The following is a 19,557-nucleotide window of genomic DNA, read 5'->3' as shown; positions in this document are numbered from 1 at the left end:
ATAAAGATATTTAATGAATTCTACTAACTAATTAAAACCAATTTTAATTTCGAAAATTTAATATTCATTTTATTATAATTTCAAAAATTTTAATAAATTAATTATTTATATAATTTCAAAAATTATACAATAATTAATTATTAATTAATTTTGATAATTACAAATAATTTGTAATTAATTAATCAATCAATATTATCACATAATTGCATATTTGGCTCGAAGAACAAAATTCTTCTTAAATATGCCTTTTTACCCTTTATATAAACTCTTGCCTTGAATAGTGTTGATAGAGCCGTTGTGGGGACCTATGGACCTACAATTCCAAGCTCCAATAAATTTTTGATTATTAATTAAACTCTTTAATTAAATAGTCTTAATTTATTAATCTCATGATTACTCCACTATAAATATGAGACCGCACTCTTGTAATTATAGACATTTCATTTACTGAGTACTTTATAAAAATAAAGTGTCCATTGATATAATCTTTACTTACAAATTAACCCTCTAATAATGGTTCATAATTAACCGGGAATAAAATTACCATTTTACCCTTTTAATTATATCTTGTTTCCTTAAGTACCATCGACTATACTAGTGAAGGTTAATTCATAACCAAATTATGAATTTGAGCTTAATAACCTTTCAGTCCCAAAAGTCAACCCTTAAGAGAACCATTATTCAATCTCTTACGAGAAGGTATAGATTCCTTATTTGTATACTATGTCCCCAACCATTTACATTAACGAGTTCTCAAAACAAAAGTTTCTAGCCTAATCATTCTGACAAACCCTAATGTTACTGAGGTTCGAAGTTTTCTTGGGTTAGCGGATTACTACCATCGCTTTGTGGAGAATTTTTCTCAAATTTCTATGCCTTTGACAAAGCTAACAAGAAAGGATTTAATGTTTGTGTGGGATGACAGTTTTGAAGAAGCTTTCAGAGAACTCAAGCAAAGATTGACTATTGAGTCTGTTCTCACTATGCCTAATAGTGATGAACCGTATGTGGTATTCAATGATGCTTCTAGTACTTGTTTAGGAGGATTTCTCTTGCAAAATGGCAAGGGTGTTGCCTATGCTTCACGCCAATTGAAGCAACATGAGAAGAGCTACCCCACACATGACTTGGAACATGCAGCAGTGATTTTTGCCTTGAAAATTTAGAGATGTTACTTATATGGGGAAAAGTTTGAATTATATTATGATCATAAGAGTTTAAAGTATCCCATTGCTCAAAGATACTTGCATTTGAGGCAAAGAAGATGGGTCGAGTACATGGAAGATTATGATTTCACTTTGCAATATCATCATGGAAAAGAAAATGTGGCCGCTAATGCATTAAGTAGAAAACCTCATGGCACTTTAGCTTGTTTGGCTCTTGAGGATTGGAAAAGAACGATCACAGCTGGTGATTATGATTTGGAGACTATGAAGCAAAAAAGATTGTTTGTGTTTCAAACGTGGTGGCCACACCATGACTACTTTAGCAAGTTAAGCAATGTTAGTGGCAAGATGAGAAATTGAGACTTACCTGGAATCGAATCCAAAACGGTGAGCAGTTAGATGGATGGAAAATAAATGCCGAAGGATTCTTATATCATAAGGGATGATTGGTCATTGCAAATATCCTTGATCTAAGAGAGTCTGTTATGATCGAGACTCATAGGTCTAAATTTGTTGTACAACTCAGAAGCACAAAGATGTACCAAGACTTGAAAAGACAATGCTGCTGGGAAGGTATGAAGAGAGATGTGGCTAGCTTTGTAGCTAAGTGTATAGTTTGGCAGCAGGTTAAAGCTGAGCACTAGAGACCTTCAGAGTTGCTTCAACATTTACCTATACTAGAATGGAAGTAGGACAAGATAATGATGAACTTTGTGATGGGATTACCATTAGCACCATTAAAGCATGACACTGTCTAGGTGATTATGAATCATTTGACCAAATCTTCTCATTTCGTTCCAGTTAGGAAGAATGATAAGGTTTCTAGACTAGCTCGACTTTATGTGGATAATATACTTTAACTGAATAGAGATCCTCGATTTACATCAAGGTTTTGGCGAGCATTGCAAAAACATTAGGAACTAAACTTAAATTAAGCACAGCTCACCACCTTCAAACAGATGGACAGTTTGAGAGGACAATCCAAACTTTGGAGGACATGCTTCATTCTTGTATTTTGGATTATGGGGGTAGCTGGGGAGAGCACTTGTTATTGGTGGAATTTACTTATAATAATAACTACCAGGCTAGTATAGGCATGGCTCCTTATGAGGCGTTATATGGGAGATCATGCAGATCACCTTTGTGTTGGGCAGAACCAGATGAGCATGTCACTATTGGACCTCAAATTATTGCTAGTACCACTGAGAAGATCAAAGGAATCCAAGAGAGACTATAGGTTGTTCAAAGTTGTCAGAAGAGTTATGTCGATCTCCACCGACTGGAAGTTGAGTTTGAGGTTGGTAACTATGTCTTCTTGAAAGTTACTCCTATGGGTGGTGTGACAAGATTTGGAGTGAAAGGTAAGCTACCTCCTAGGTATATTGGACCTTTCAAGGTTATCAAGAAGGTTGGGGAGGTCGCTTATCGATTGAACTTACCAGCATTGTTGGGGAATATTCACAATGTGTTCCATGTGTCGTTAAGGAACTCTAGACCCATCGCACATCATTGAGTATGAGGCTGTCCCTCTTCAATAGGACGTGACATATAAAGAACAACCTTATAGAATCCTAGCGAGAGAGTTAAAGGAGCTAAGGAACAGAGGGATTCCAATAGTCAAGGTCTAATGGTGGAATCATAGAGAAGATGAGGCTACTTGGGAGTTAGAGTCGGAGATGTGAGAAGTATTCTCATTTGTTTAATTTTCATCTTGAGGTTGTACTTTGAAAATTTAGGGACAAAATTTCTATTAGGAGGGAAGAATGTAAAGATTCAGATTTTTTTAAAAATTAAATAATATATGTTGACGCTGTTTTTCGTCAACTTAAATAAGAGACAAATTAAACAAGAAAATATTGGATGAAATAAGGAAAAATGAACTCAAGAGGTTTTTAACGTGGTTAAGTAGTTAAATCTGCCTAGTCCACGAGTCTATGTTATTAGAGCTTGGGAGTTTTCTGGAAACTTTTAAGAGAATAGTTTCCTAGAGTTTTCTCTCCAGAAATCAGAAATCGGTCCATACGAATGGAGCTTCCTTCTCTATTTATAGAGAAAGTTTGCAGAATTCATCCCCACATATCTCAGGAAGATATTATGTGAATCAATTAATATAATGCTATTTAATGCATTATTTCCTATATACATGGAAACGTCCCACAAAATGTGGGATCGGATAACAGATTAAATGATATCCCTTAAACATTGGGATTCTACAACAATAAATATATTCACATGTAACTGATTAATTTGAATACAGGATTCATCAAATCTTCGAGACTAGCAGTTGACGTTGAGCTCGCCGAGACTCACGAACTCGTCGCCTAACTTTGCTTATGCCCAGAGCAAATAGACACTGACGTTGTTGCCATATGCGAGATCACACATTCTGAGCTCCTACCAGCCTGGAAGGCAAGAGATGGTTCAGGGGTATATACAAGTGTCACACCATGCAATTTATGAGATCGAAGCTTTCATGGTCGCTGTTTATAGAGATAGTTTAACTGAAAGGACCTACGATGACTATGCATATTTCGAGCTTACAATCTTATGCTCAAAATCTGGGTGTAAGATCTTGCCCCCTCAAAAGTATCAGTTTGAATCCTATGAGAAGGAAACTTTTGAACTGCCCTTCTTGGAAACTGTATCATTCATTACACTCGAGTGTGGAAACGCGTCAGCCAGGTATTGAATGATCAGAGTACTTGAATGTCTTTCGAACCATGCGCACGTCCGTCCATCTGCCAACTTTATGGCGCCATCCTTTCATTCGTTCATGACCGTTCAATCAGATACCGAATTCGGCCAACGATCTAGATCAACTCGACGTTTGACATCTTTTGGGGCCTATAAATATGCATGTGTCATCTTCTTCCCCTTCTTCACTTTTGTTTTCAAACTTTCAAAGAGGAAAAAGAGAAACCAGAACCTGAATATCGTGTTGCCCTTGCATGTTCTCCAAACTGAGAAAACAAAAATCTCTTGATGTCTACAACTCCGTGAAGGCTTTTCTGCAACCACTTCTTCGATCGTCAATCTCTCTGTATCCACCAGCTACATTGTGTAAGTTTTTTATCTTCATTTACCTGTTCTTCTTTTCTCATGTTTCTTTTGTAAAAATGGTATCTCTGGCTTCTACCAGATTTATAGGGCCTCATTCTTACATTAAGCAAGTTTTATGATTTGAGTAATTTTTGCATGTTTAGAATCAAGGTTCAAATTGGAAAATTTAGGGTAGAAATGTGTAAAAATGGTGTTTTTCTGGTAATGGGGTGTTTCGTGTAGCTTAAGAAATAGGGTTTTGGACTTGGGGATTTTAAACTACACATTTCCCAAAAATATCACCTTTTTGAGTAATCTCCATCTTTTTCCTTGAAAACCCTGGATTCTCAAAAATAAGTCCACCAAACTCAGTTCAAGGGTGAGTTTGGTGAGCTTATGTTTTGCGGATGATTTAGTGCTTTTTTGCAAGGGTAACAACACTTCAGTTCAGGTTATTCAAGCTTGTTTTAAGTCTTTTAGTGCAGTTTCTGGTTTAACAACAAATTTGGAGAAATCTAGAGTTTATTTTGGTGGTCTGTCTGAGAAAGAAACCAGAGATATATTGAAGGAGCTTCAGTATGCTGAAGGTGAATTCCCTCTCAAGTACCTTGGTGTTCCATTAAGACCTACAAAGTGGAAAGCAGGGGATTGTGATAACATAATAAAGAAGATAAAATTGAAGCTATATCACTGGTCTAACAGACACTTATCATTTGCTGGAAAAGCTCAACTGATACATTCTGTGCTATTGGGGATTAGAGCCTTTTGGATGAGTATCTTCCTTCTCCCTAAGAAAGTTATTGCTGAAATTGCCCATCTTTGCAGGAAGTTTCTATGGGGTACTAATAGTAGGAATGATAACAGGAGTAAGATGCATCTCACGGCTTGGGATCAAGTGTGTCTTCCTAAACAGTTGGGGGGTATTGGTTTTAAGGAAGGAGTCAAATGGAATTTGGTTTTACTTGCTAAATATTTATGGGATGTTTCTTCTAAACAGGATATTCTTTGGGTTAAGTGGATTGATGCCATTTATCTTAAAGGGCAGTCTATTTGGGATTATAAACTTCAATCGGATGTGAGCTGGTATTGGCGTAAACTCATTAAGCTAAAAACTGTCATCAATTCTGAGATATTGATCAAAGCAACAGTGAGGAACAAATTGAATACCAGCAAATTGTATGGTCAATTGGTGCACAAGGAAAGAGTTCTTTAAGCTCATGTTGTTTGGTGTAATTTGACCTTGGCCAAGCATCGTTTTATCCTTTGGCAAGCTACTTTGAGGCATTTGCTAACTAGAGACAACTTGCTAAAGTGTCACTTACAGCTGCCTTCTGACTTGTGCCCTACTTGTGAATTGAAGCAGGAATGCCATGAGCATCTTTTCTTTCAATGTCAGTTCTCCCAATTGGTGAGATATAGAGTTGCTGAATGGCTGAACTGTGATGTATGGCCTGTTCAGTTCCAAGGCTGGATTAAGTGGATGGAGGGGAAACCGATAGGGATTCAACAAAAGATTCTAGTTGCTGGTTTAGCAGCTTCGATTTATTTGATCTGGTGGAATAGGAATCATTGCTTGTATAATCTTTGTTCTTTATCTGTTAACTCAGTTGTGTCTTTGTTGCAAAAGTGCTTAAAAGCTAGAATTAAAAATCTGTCTAGATCTAAGCTGAAAAGTAAGGATGTAATTTTTCTTGAGAGAATTAATCTCTTGTAATCCTCGGCTGGAGGGGCTCTTTTGAGCTTGTTTGTGTATTTGGTTTGTGGTTCAATATATTTCTTTTTTCTTCAAAAAAAAAAAAAACATAAGTCCACCTTCCCCCCTTCGCGTTGAATACATGCTCGAGATCGACTTTTCCAATAACTCAAGTTTTCCTGAGCCTAATCTCATTCTTTTGATCGAACTTATTCCATGGTCTTGATTACTCGAGCTCGAACCGTCTCAATTTTTATCCTTGATTTCTTGTATGCCTAGCCCTCACCCTTTTTCTTTCTTGCTAGATGTCGAAGAATTTGGAAAAATGAGGGGGGTCATTACTCGCAATTCCTTATTCACCAAATACTCTGAGCCCAGGGTCGGCCTTTATTCGAAATAAGCAGCTTATTCATGAGAAAAAATTGAGGTGTGAGCATGAAGATACTCGAGCTCACTTTCAACACCAAATCAATGAGGTCGAAGAGAGAAAAAGGAAAAAACTCCGGGTCGCAATCTATCCAGACTCAGACCCTGAGCCCAGACCAATTCCTCTTGACCCCAAGCTTGAAGTAATGGTTGCTTACAAACCAGGCGAACTCAAATTCTCATTGATGGTAGAATCAACAAATCGTCCATCCACCTCGCAGCCAACCGTCATTCCTACCTCGAGGGGAGAGTTTTTTGAGGCCGAGCACGGCCTAGGATTGTCAGGCTCGCTGAGGTGTCGAGCTCTGACTTCCAATGAACGCAGCTGCAATGCCTCGGAAGATGGCAATCCCGACAAAAAGCTGAAGCTCGCGACTTGGAGCCATAATCATATGATGGCAGGAGCCTTATTGCCCTTGAATTCCTTTTTTAAGGACTTTCAGGATTTTTTTTGGGCTCGCGCCCTTCCAACTCTAGACCAACTCGTACAGGGTCTTGTCAGCCCTGAGGTTGCTTTACCACGAACTGAAGTGGGAAAGACCTTCGCCAAGGGAGATTTTATATCTCTTTTGTCTGAAAAGCAACCCCTCCCGAGCTCGGGGAGGAGATGGCTTCTACTACCTTTCGATCTACCTTAGGGAGAAGAAGATCTTTGAGGACATACCCAACCATCCCCCCAACTTCAAGTTGGCTTTCTTCTGGACAGATGGCCTGGCTCCCTCTAAATATTATTCGTTCAGACGAATTCGTAAGTCTACGATCCTTTTTTCTTTTCGTACTCAACTTTTGCTTAGGCTCGAATTACTCATAATGTATTTGATTCTTCAGCTAATTATCACTGTCCTACCCCCTTGGACGTGATGAAGGAGCACAAAGAAGCTTTGCTCCAGCTTCCTTATGACAGGCGCTCCATATCTTATCTTCTCCATGAAGATAAGCTTCGAGTCTGCAGTCACTTGGAGCGGGATCAATCAACAGATGATTCTGCCTACAAGAAGTATACCCAGTGGGAGCATGTGCCTCTCCCAACTGACAAGCTTCCTCCAAGGTGAAGCTCAAAGGTATGACCCCCAGCTCCCCGTCAGAGGAGTCGATGCTCGGGAAATGATGCCAAGGATGAGGCATCAAGCTCGAGTGACAGAGGTAAGTTCATTCTCAGATCAACCTTGTGGTCTCCTTCCCTCCTTAGGTATAAACCTGACACCCTAATCTTATGCCGAGATGATAGGGACAATTTTTATGTATGATCTTGCGTAGATGATAGGGTCCATAGGTTTGATAGCTGGCTGGGGAAATACGACACAATGTATAGTCTGAATGAGGTTTGGGATGGAATAGCCATCCAATATAGGAAAAATGACTATAGGGACCTTTCAAGGTTGACTTCCATGTATAGGGAAGGGACTCCCCCAGCCCCCTCCGAAGATAGGGGAATTGCGTGGTCGCCGAGCATAAGCTCGGGGGAGAGTTCCAGTTAGGTTCCTTGACACTTGTCTTTAATTCCTTTAACTGTCTGTTTTACACTAATTTCAGTGTTTTGAGATCGTTTTCTATTGCGATTTGATCATGGAGGTACAATGGATTCTGACCTCGAGAACATGCTCGCCAGTGGTGAAGGGGCCAAGCATAGAAAGCACCCGAGGGCCTCACAGAAAACTAGCTGGCCTGCTAAGATCCCTAAAAGGACCGAGAAAACTCTCCTCCCCCAGCTCCTACTGTTATGAGCCCGACTGTGGACCCCACTCCCTGGGTCGAGATTCCTGTGGGAGATGCTCCTCCGCCTCCTACCATCTAAATCTTTTCGACCCTTGGCCCACCTCCAAAGAAACCAACGATGACTAAGGGGCATTTGTTGTCAATTTCTACTCATTTTGATGAGTATGTCATTGACAATGCTGCCGGGACTCACGGAGCCACTCTTGGCTCAGACGTCCTGTCTCGAGTAGGCCAAATCATCAACAATTTCAGGGCTCCTCAATGGCAGTTCCTGGTCAATGCTCGGGACTGTAGTGTCCTTTATGACAAGAATACCGAACTCATATCCTCAATAATTTCTCTTACCTCGCTATTTATTGTGATTTTATTTGGGGCATGCTCTAACTTGATTTGTTTGTGTGTTAGGATCTTATTACAGTTGCTCAGCTAAATTATAAGCTGAACAATTAGGTTCATGCGAGCATGTCCTATGCTCAAAAGTTGAAGGAACTCCAGCTCAAGCTTGCCGACAAGTTTAAGGCCGCAAGGTCAAAGCTGGAGGCTGAGATCGAGAAGGTGAAGGATGAGCTTAAAGAGAAAAGCTCCAGGGTTGAGGAGCTTGAGAATATCAATGCCAAGCTTGAGGAGGAGAAAAAGGCCACCTTCGAGATAATAGAGGGCGAAAAGGCTCGTCTCCTCGAGGATTTCAAGCAAAGGATGGATCGGGCGGTTGACTTGGCCATGTACAGGATTTGGGCCAGCAACGCCGATCTTGACACGAGCTTCTTGGGCTCTTTTAAGGAAGAGCTTGTGGCCAAATGGCAAGCTCAGCTTTATGCGGAGGAAGCTGAGAAGGCTAAGGAGGGTGCTCCTGCCTCCTAAATCTCGATCCTGGGCTGCGTTTCTCTGGATCTTTTGTAATAGTTTATAGCCTTTGTTTGTCATGCCCTTGGGGCAAAAACAATTTATAGCTTTTGGTATTTTTAATACCATGCTCGTAAAAGAGCTTTTTGATGTTTTCACTTTAATATTTTTGCTTTACATCTCTCTGATCGAAATATTTTAAGCAATGTTTATATTAAGAGCCTACTTTTATGCTTGTTTATCCATACAAACACATGTTTGATTTAGGCTCGAGTTTCCATGCATTCTCGCATAGTTTTCTCAATATATCCGTATCCGATCTCGTTATTTGTCAAGGTCGGAACTTACTTTTACCATGCACTCGAAAGTACTTATATGGCGTGTAAGATAACTAGTTTAGTTGTATTATGTTTTTCTAGTTACTTTTCCTCATCCTCGAGTAGCTCCCCGAGGTTGTGAGGTTGAAACTTTTGTTGCAAAATACTCTAGCCTCGGTATCGACTTAGCTCGCAGTAGGTTAATTTTTTCCCACTTGTGTCGATCAATTTTAGCTGGTTTGTTCCAAACCTATTTAGGTCGTGTTTGGTTCGTAATCCATACACTTATATATTTTCGATCTAGTTATATCTAGATCGTACAGGTTCGCGTATCTAGTCATATCCAGACACTTTATTTTTAATAATTTGGTTATGTCCAAATTTTAGCTCGCGTATTTGGTTATATCAAAACACTTGGTTTTTAATAATTTGGTTATGTCCAAATTTTAGCTTGCATATTTGGTTATATCCAAACAATTTGTTTTTAATAATTTGGTTATGCCCGAATTTTAGCTCACGTATTTGGTTATATCCAAACACTTTGTTTTTAATAATTTGGTTATGTACAAATTTTACCTCGCGTATTTTGTTATATCCAAACACTTTACACATACACTTATGACTTCTATGTCGGGTTAATAGTCCAGACATTTTTTCTTTTACGTTATTTTTTTTTTCAAACTGATGGTATATATACCACTGATGCCCCCTTAATATCCTATGAGTGTGATCATAGGTTATTAAATTATGAGATTTTGCAAAAAATACAACATATTGAAACAAAATTGAACTTTATTTAAAATTGAACAATTTATCAACAGAAACCTTGTAAACAAGCATGGTTACAGGAGGCATCATTCCTACACTATTGATAGTAAGGTCATAGATGTTTGCCATTCCATGATCGTTGTACCAACTCTTTGTTTAATCTTGCCAATTTGTAGACCCCAGGTCGAATGATTGATTTGATCTGGTAAGGTCTTTCCCAATTAGGTCCAAGTACGCCAGCAGCTAGGTCTCTTGTAGCTAGAAACATGCACCTTAACACCAGGTCTCCGAACTCGAACTTTCTTTCCCGAACCTTTTTATTGAAATATCTTGTAGCTCGCTGTTTATATGCTGCATTTTTCAGTTGAGCTTCATCCCGTGTTTCTTCAATCAGGTCTAGACTTACTTCGAGCTGGGAATGGTTCGAGGCTTGATCATAAGCATGGCTACGAATAGTAAGTATTTCAACCTCGATTGGTAACATGGCCTCGCATCCATATGCCAGAGAAAAAGGAGTATGCCCTTTTGAAGTGCGAGCCCTATTTCGATATGCCCACAAAACTTGGGGCAACTCCTCGAGCCATTTTCCTTTAGCTTCTTCCAATTTCATTTTCATAGAACTCTTAAAAGTCTTATTCACAGCCTCGACTTGGCCATTTTCTTGAGGATGGGCAACAGACGAGAAGCTCTTTATTATCCCATTTCTCTCACAAAAATTGGTGAAAAATTCACTGTCGAATTGAGTACCGTTATCTGATACTATTTTCCTTGGCATTCCATATCGACAGATAATGTTCTTTACCACAAAGTCCAAGAATTTTTTCAAGGTAATCGTTGCCAGAGGTTCGGCCTCGGTCCACTTTGTAAAATAATCGAACGCGACTACTGCGTATTTAACTCCACCTTTGCTAGTTGGCAACGAGCCTACGAGATCAATTCCCCACACTGCAAATGGCCATGGGGAGATCATCATGGTTAGCTCAGATGGTGGAGCTCGCGGGATTGTAGCAAACAGCTGGCATTTATCGCATTTTTTGACATATTCAAATGCGTCTGCCTTGATAGTGGACCAGAAGTATCCTTGTATTATAATTTTCTTAGATAGGTTATGCCCCCCAGCGTGGTCCCAAAAAATTCCTTCATGAATTTGTTCTAGGATTTTCTTAGCCTCGGGTGTAGTCCCACATCGGAGTAATGGCATAGAGTATCATCTCTGGTATAAACTTCCTTCCACAATAGTGTATCTGGGTACCTGATACATCAACTTCCGAGCCTTGTTCCGTTCTGCTGAGAGAATGTCGGTTTAAAGGTAATCAACTATTGGGGTCATCTAGGTTGGTTCGGAGTTAATCATGTAGACACCTTCCTGTTCAGGCTCGCTAATACTGGGTACTGACAGGTGCTCAATTGGGACCACATTTAGTGCATCGAACTCGGTGGATGTGGCAAGCCTGGCTAGGGCGTCTGCATTTGAATTTTTCTCTCAGGGAACCTGCTCTATTGTATAGAACTCGAAATGTTCGAGTGCTGCTTTCACTTTTTCTAAATATGTGGCCATCTTTGTTCCGTGGGCCTAGTATTCCCCTATTTATTTTTTAAAAAATACGCACTCATGTTTTCAAAAATATGATTTTTAAAGTTTTATAATTACAAAAATACGGTTTTTAGGAAAAAAACTTGAAAACAACTTACTAGACCAACAAAAAAAAACTAAAAAATAACAAAAATAATATGTATATATATACAACTAAACATCAACAACAAAAAACCTGAAAATAACGTGAAAACAACACACACAAAAAAAAGACAAAAGACAAAACCGTAAAAATGTAAATTTTCCTTAAAAGTGTAAAATTGGAAAAAAAAACAATTGTTTAACCGTTAAAATGTAATTTTTTAGCGAAAATTAGTATTTTATGTAAAAATCTCTTTAAATAAAGAAATAAAAGGCTAAAAGATATCATAAATGAATAATAATAGTATTTTCAAATATATATATTATGGAAAAGAAAAATAATACAATGACCTTTTAGTGATTAATATATATATATATATTATTGTTATGCAAAATTTGACCTATCCTATGTAAACCATGTATTGGACCACACTTTTTGTTTAACATTTAATTGTCAGAGTTTTTTATTATTATTAATTTCAAAATTGGTGCTCTAATATTAGGGATTAGTCTATTTTCTGTTTTCTTTTTTTTTTTATGATAAAAAACACACATGCGCACACTCAATTTCCACTACAAGAAAGATGACTTTTTCCTGCGCGTTTTGGAAAAGCGCTGACAAAAGAGAATTTTCCTAGTGTTATTCATGATGCGCACTGAAAAAAGTCTTAATAATTACCGACGCTGTTTTATGCTGGCAAAAATCAACTTTTGTTGTCGATTTGGGGTAACTCGCCGGTAAAAGTCACTTTTGCTAGCGTTTTTCCGTAGTGTGCCGGCCAAAGATCTCTCCTTTTGGCAATCAGATATGTGTTTAGACCTTTAGCAATACATTTTGCGAAAAGCACCGGAAAAAGTGACTTTTAGTGGTGCCTTTCGCGAAATGCGCCAAGAAAATTACCTTTAGCGGCGCATTTCTTAAAAAAATTTAAACTCCAAGTCATTCATCACCGATCTTATCCCGAGGTAGTACTTTCTGAAATCCTTGGATAAATATGGGATATTTCAAATCTAATCAACAATTTGATTAAGTCCGGGATGGTCTAAGACACACAATTTTACTAATAAAGACTGTTCAAGTTGTCTGTTGATGTTGAAAGTTCTGTTATCGATGTGATTCATAGTCGATCTCACCCCCGGGCATTAGTTTCTTGAACCAAAGCAAAAATTATGGGGTATTTCAAACCTAATCAATAGTCTAGTTGCCGCAGGATGTTCCTAGATAAACACTTTCACTAACCAAGGTTGCTCTTGTTGAATGTTACTTGTCAAAGTTTTGCTATCAGTGTGAATCATAGTCTATCTCACCCCGGGGTAGTAGTTTCATACAACCTTGGCTAATTTTGTGGTATTTCAGGCCTAATCAGCAGCCTGATTGCCCGCGAGATGTTTCAAGATTAACAATTTCACTAACCAAGGCTGTTCTTGTTGATTGTTAGTGGTCAAAGTTCTGCTATCGGTGTGAATCATAGTTGATCTCACCTAGGGTAGTAGTTTCTTGTAACCTTGGCTAATTATGGAGTATTTCAGACCTAATTAATGGTTTGATTATGGATGATGTGACTTAAACCAGAAAATTAAGCTTTGAAACTCAAGAACTCTAATTAGATGTCAAAATTGAGCTTTGAAGCTCAAGAACTCTAACTAAAAACCAGAAAACTCAAGACAATGAAGGGTAAAAAATCATTACCTTAGAGAGGAATTCGACCCTAGGCTGCCTCCAATGCCACTCCAAGCTTCAACCCTCAATTCCCAAGCTAGTGTTCCTCAAACTTCATCCCAACAACCAAGTTTTCCAAAATTAAACTCAGAACTTACAAGAACAAGTGAAAACCTAAAATCAGAAAAATGAAATTCTTACCTTCTTCCCAAATTCAAAATTTCTAAGTATGGATGGATGCTAATCCCTTCTTCAAATTGATTTCACTCTTTAATTCCTTCAAAATCTAGCTCTCATGACTTGTGCTCTTGTACGGCCTGTTTTTCCCACGGGCTGATTAGCGAGCCGAGCTGCGGCCTAATCATGATTATCTCGTGGACATCCCACAGACCGGAGCTTCTGTCATTAGGTCGTACCTACTTAGCTCGAGGAGACTCAAGGGTTCGCCAAGATTGCACAAGACTTGACCCCGAATTCTGAAGGCCTATGGTCGAGTTAAGTATCCAGCTCGCGGTACGAACTGAGTATGAAGGCTATGACCCTTTGTAAAGTCAACACACGCAAGGTAAACGTGCATATATCAGACATCACGTGTCTGATATGCCCCTGACTTCTCGGACACACAGCAGGAACGTGCGTATTCAGACACCCACGACTGGGTTGGGCCGTGCGGCCCATTATCTCCTTACCTATCGATTTGACCATACTTATGTGTCAGGTTTAGGAATTAATCATGAATGTCACAGAGTTGATGCGATAGATAAGAGGGTCACGGGATGACCTTCTTACTAACTCCCAGGTGCCTTCTCCTATAAATATGGAGACCCTGGGACTTAATAAGGGTTGGATTCTCTATTGTAAAGAAGGCCCTATAATAAAATATCCAGTATAGAGCAATAATACTGACTAGTGGAGTAGAAGGATTTTAACCTTCGAACCACTCAAAAAACGTGTCTTGTGTCTCCTCTTTCCTTTTCTAAGATCTTGTATCTGTTTCGGTTCACATTTAGCACTAATCCCTTTCTCTTCATTCCTTAATTACCTGTTGGCGAAGAACCGCGTCAACAGTTTGGTGCTTTCATTGAGAGCAAGTCCGATTCAGTGCTGTCGCAAACATCCAACTATGGTGACAACTCGATCCAGGCACGGTAACGAGGTAGGGCAACATGATGGGCAGGAGGCTCATCATACTGCCACCCCTGGTGAACAAGTTCCTGAAGTCCAGCAGCGGCCAGAAACAGCCGATGGGCCAAGATGATAATGGAAGTTCGGCACCTCGGCCGCCTAACCCGAACCCATGTTATTACAATGCGGTGGAAATGGAGAATGCTCAGCTGAGGAGCCAGCTAGCAGTAACTAGTCAGCAGATCAAGGATGTGCTGGCCCGACTACCCCCTCTCACAACCGACGTTAATGTTGGAGAGAGGCAAGGTGAGGCTTCTAAGTCTCGCCGGGGTAACCGGTCCAGGCATAGCCGTTCGAACAGACTTCCAGCAGCAACCTCCACCCCTTCATCACACCATCGAGAGGCAGACTTCGGAGGAATGCCTAGAGCCGAACAACAACAATACAGTCGTTCGGTCAGGACGTCGACTCCTAGCTCCCAACCATCCTCGAGGAAGCCCAGAGGAGCTCAAGGAAATTCTCGAAGGAGATCCAGAGCGGGCTCACGACATCAGCCCGTTCCCAACAACCATCCTGCACCTCGTCCAGATCGCCAGGCGCGGGACCAGCTGGTTGGCAGGGCCGAAAGGCCCCCCACCAAACTTGATCCGTCCTGACGGAACTAGGATAGCCTCTCTGGTCAGGCATCCTCCTTCTCCAATCAGATATCCATCTCCTCCTCGGCCCATCCGAGACATCCCAGCCTATGGGAGTAGTAGGAGAAATCCGCCATCGGCAGGACCTTCCCAGCGTAGCAGGGCGCCGAGGGAAAGCCCAGATCCTCAGAATCAGAGGCGGACTACAAGCCTATCTAGCAGGAGCCATTGGACCAGCAGTCGCCGGAGTGATCTCTCTAGGGGAGACCTGCGCCAGCGTCTGAGTTCGGCGCAAAGTCATCAAACCACCCAGTGAGGCGACCTGCGAGATCGCCTCAACTCTAATAGAGGGGAACAAGCAGGAGGAGATGACCATGCTCGCTCAAGGGGGGCTCTGTCCGAAGTACGTAACGAAGGGAATGTCCCAAATAACCTATCTCAAGATAGGAGGGGCAATAACCCACCAACTATGTACAATGGATCCGGAGTTGTTGAACAGCCCCGGAATAACCAAGGACATCGGGACCAAACCCTCGAGCGCTTGACTCAGATGGAGGAGCTGATGAGGAAGCTCCTGTCAGAAAAAGAAAAAGACAAATATGATTCAGGGGACGAGATGGACTCTTCGCCCCCAGTATAGCAGCAACGGCGTACCTATCTAGTTTCCGTATGCCTCACTTGTCAAAGTTCAATGGGGACGGAGACCCATCAGACCATCTAGGGATGTTCAACACCCTGATGATGGCCCACAACATTGGCCCCGAGCTGAGATATTTAATCTTCCCTTCCACACTGACTGGACCTGCCAGGCAGTGGTTCAAGCAAAGAAAAAGACAGTCAATCAGTTCCTGGAAGACCTTCTCAGCTGACTTCAAAAGGGCATTCCGAGCCTCCTAGGCCGCCCGTGTTCAGGCCGACTCCCTGGCTAACGTGAGGCAGCAGCCCGGTGAGAGTTTGAAGGCCTACCTGAGCAGATTCGCGAACGTTGCTGCTCGAGCCAGAGACGCGGATGATAGCTCCAAGCTCATGGCCATGAGAACTGGAATCCTCGTTGGAGGAGACCTCTGGAAGGATATACAAAGGAAGAGAGTCGGCTCGGTTAACGAATTCCTTAACAGGGCCCAAGAATGGATAAACTTGGAGGAAGCCAAAGCTTCAGCTGCGGGAACCAGCCAGGTCCCCGAGCAGCCCGCTGGAGTGGGGACGGAGGTCGTGGCAGCGACCCCAAACATCACACAGAACAATCAGCCCGGTGGAGGCAAAAGAAAGGGAACTGGCGAAAACAGTCTGCATGGCCAAAAGAAGAACAAAGCCATAGACAAGTTTAAGCCCGTCTTCGCGACTTATACCGAGCTAACCTAGTCTAGGGAGAATATCTTCCTAGCCAACTCTACTCGAGTCCCTTGGAAGAGGCCGGAGCCATTAAAGCACCACAAAGGGAAGAGAGACATTTCTAAGTTTTGCCGTTTTCATAACGACGTCGGCCACAATACTGACAATATCAGACATCTAAAAGACAAGATCAAAAATCTCATCCGAGCCGGCCCCTTGGCTCAATATGCATGGAACAGGGTTCCAGCAAACCGACCTGCTCCGGAAGCCCCGGTCAGTCAGCCCGGGTCTCGGGTAGACTAGGATGTTCCTCCTCCTGTAGTAGGAGGAGAGATATCCACCATCTCTGGAGGTCCGCACACGGCCGGCACGAGCAGAGGTGCCCAGAAGAGATACGTGAACGAACTAAAGGCTCATAACGGAGTGGAGTTCGTTCCGGAACAGCGTCAGTCAAAGCAACAGAGATTGGAAAGGCAACCAATCATTTTTACGGAGGAAGACGCGGGCCATGTCCAGTTCCCTCACAATGATCCTCTGGTCGTAGTAGTCCAGCTCGCCAACCGGAGGGTGAGGAGGGTACTGATAGACAATGGGAGTTTGGTGAGCCTCCAATTCCAATCCACCCTAGAGAAGATGGGTTTGACTATCGCCGAGCTGAAGGCAACCTCCATGATGTTGTATGGTTTTTCGGGAGAAGGATCAGTAGTGATAGGGACGATCGAGTTAGTGATCACCCTAGGTGAAGGGTCTCGGACAGTCTCCAAACTCCTCGAGTTCGTGGTCATTGACTGCTCCGTTGCCTACAACGCTATTTTGGGCCGACCTACGCTCATAGCTTTCGAGGCCGTCACGTCCATTTGCCACCTCACGATGAAGTTCCCTACTTCAACGGGAATCTGCACTATCCTTGGCGATCAGCTCGCTGCCTGGGAATGCTACAGCATTTCCATGAAGGGAAAATCTAAACCCAGGCAGCTGGCGATGGCCGTTCAAGGTGAAGAGGAATCTCAGGAACCCTTAGCTGATCCTGAGATTGAAAAACCTCAAAGCGCCGAGGGGGAAACTGACGTCTTAAGTGAGGACATTGACCCCCGAATAGGCGAGGATAGATCCGAGCTCCAGGCTATTGAGGAGCTCGAGGAGGTGAGTATCGATCCGCAGAACCCTTGTCGGAAGGTCAAGCTCGGGAAAAACCTCTGTAGCAAGAGGAAGGCAGAGCTGACTATATTTCTGCAGGATAACTTGGACTTATTCGCATGGTTGCACGAGGACATGGTGGGAATTAGCTCGAGTGTCATCATGCACACACTTCATCTGGATAAAAGCGTTCCTGCCAAGTCCCAGAAGCAAAGGCGTTTAGGAACGACTCGAGCTGAAGCCCTAAAGGAAGAGGTAGACCGGCTCAAGAAATGCGGCTTTATCCGTGAAGCCAAGTTTCCAATATGGGTTGCCAACCCCGTGCTGGTCCCGAAGCCTAACAGGAAATGGCGGACCTGCATCGATTTCTCCGACCTGAATAAAGCTTGCCCCAAGGATTGCTTTTCGTTGCCCAGGATCGACCAGTTGGTGGATTCCACAGGGCATGAGCTCATGTCCTTTATGGACGCATACTCAGGCTACAATCAAATCGCGATGAATCCGGCGGACCAAGAACACACCAGCTTCATGACCCCGACGAACGTCTATTGTTACAAGGTCATGCCATTCGGTCTGAAGAACGCCGGAGCTACCTACCAAAGGATAGTAAATAGAATGTTCGCGGACCAGATCGGAAAAAACATGGAAGTGTACGTTGATGACATGCTAGTCAAGTCGAAGACTGCCGATAACCATGTCTCCGACCCTGAAGAATGTTTTAAGATACTACGAGAATATGGCATGAGGCTCAATTCACAGAAATGCACTTTTGGAGTCGCGTCAGGGAAATTCTTGGGGTTCATAGTCAATACCCGAGGGATCGAGGCGAACCCCGACAAGATCAGATCATTGCTCGAGCTTCCCTCACCCAGATCGCGAAAAGATGTCCAAGGCCTTACAGGAAGAGTGGCGACCCTCAACCGGTTTATCTCGAAGTCTAACGACAAATGCCTGCCATTCTACAACCTGCTCCGAGGGAACAAGAAGTTCGAATGGACAGTAGAATGCGAAAGCACATTCCTCGACCTGAACGCACATCTGGCTGAGCCGCCTGTGCTATCAAAACCCAAGGCAGGAAAGCCTCTTTTTCTCTTCCTGGCTGTCACTGAGGATGCAGCTAGTGCCGTTATGGTGCGAGAAGAGGGCCAAATTCAGAAGCCAGTCTACTACATCAGCAAGAGACTTCTCGGGGCTGAATCCCGATACCCGCTGATGGAGAAATTGGCGTTCTGCCTTGTCACGGCTTCGCGAAAGCTCAGGCCGTACTTCCAGTCCCACTCGATTCATGTCATGACCAATCAACCCTTAAGGCAGGTTTTGCAAAAGCCTGAAGCATCGGGATGTCTATTAAAATGGGCAATCGAACTCAGTCAGTTCGAAATTCTTTACACTCCGCGAACTGCTATAAAAAGTCAGGCCCTGGCCGATTTCGTAGCGGAGTGCGCGGGATTCCAGGAGGTTCCAGCAGAGGACTCAATCGTTGTGGAGGATCTTTGTGGATGGTTCATCCAACGAGGGCGGCTCCGGGGCTGGAATCATTTTGATATCCCCCAAGGGACATAGATTCCACTCGGCACTGAGATTTGGATTCAAAGCCTCCAACAACAAAGCCGAATACGAAGCTTTGCTGGCCGGGCTGAGGATAGCTCAGGAGTTGAAGGCGAGCTCCGTCTAGTGCTTCAGTGACTCCCAGCTCGTGGTAAACCAGGTTCTGGGCGAATATCAAGCACGGGGACCCAAGATGGCCGCCTATCTGGCAAAGTTGAAATATGAGCTGTCCACGTTTGAACGAGGCTCGATCGAGCAGATACCTCGGGAGCAGAACGCTAATGCAGACGCTCTTGCCAATGTCGCCACCTCTGGGGAAGCGGAGACATTGGGGCTAGTACCAGTCGAATTCTTGGAGAAACCAAGCGTGGAAGATGTCAGGATGGGGGTCGAGATGATTGATGCCAGGCTGACCTGGATGACCCCCATCATCGAATATCTCGTCGAAGGCAAGCTGCCTGAAGGACGTAACGATGC

Source organism: Humulus lupulus, chromosome 2, assembly GCF_963169125.1.
Source record: "Humulus lupulus chromosome 2, drHumLupu1.1, whole genome shotgun sequence".
Taxonomy (NCBI): Eukaryota; Viridiplantae; Streptophyta; class Magnoliopsida; order Rosales; family Cannabaceae; genus Humulus; species Humulus lupulus.
This window is presented reverse-complemented; position numbering follows the sequence as displayed.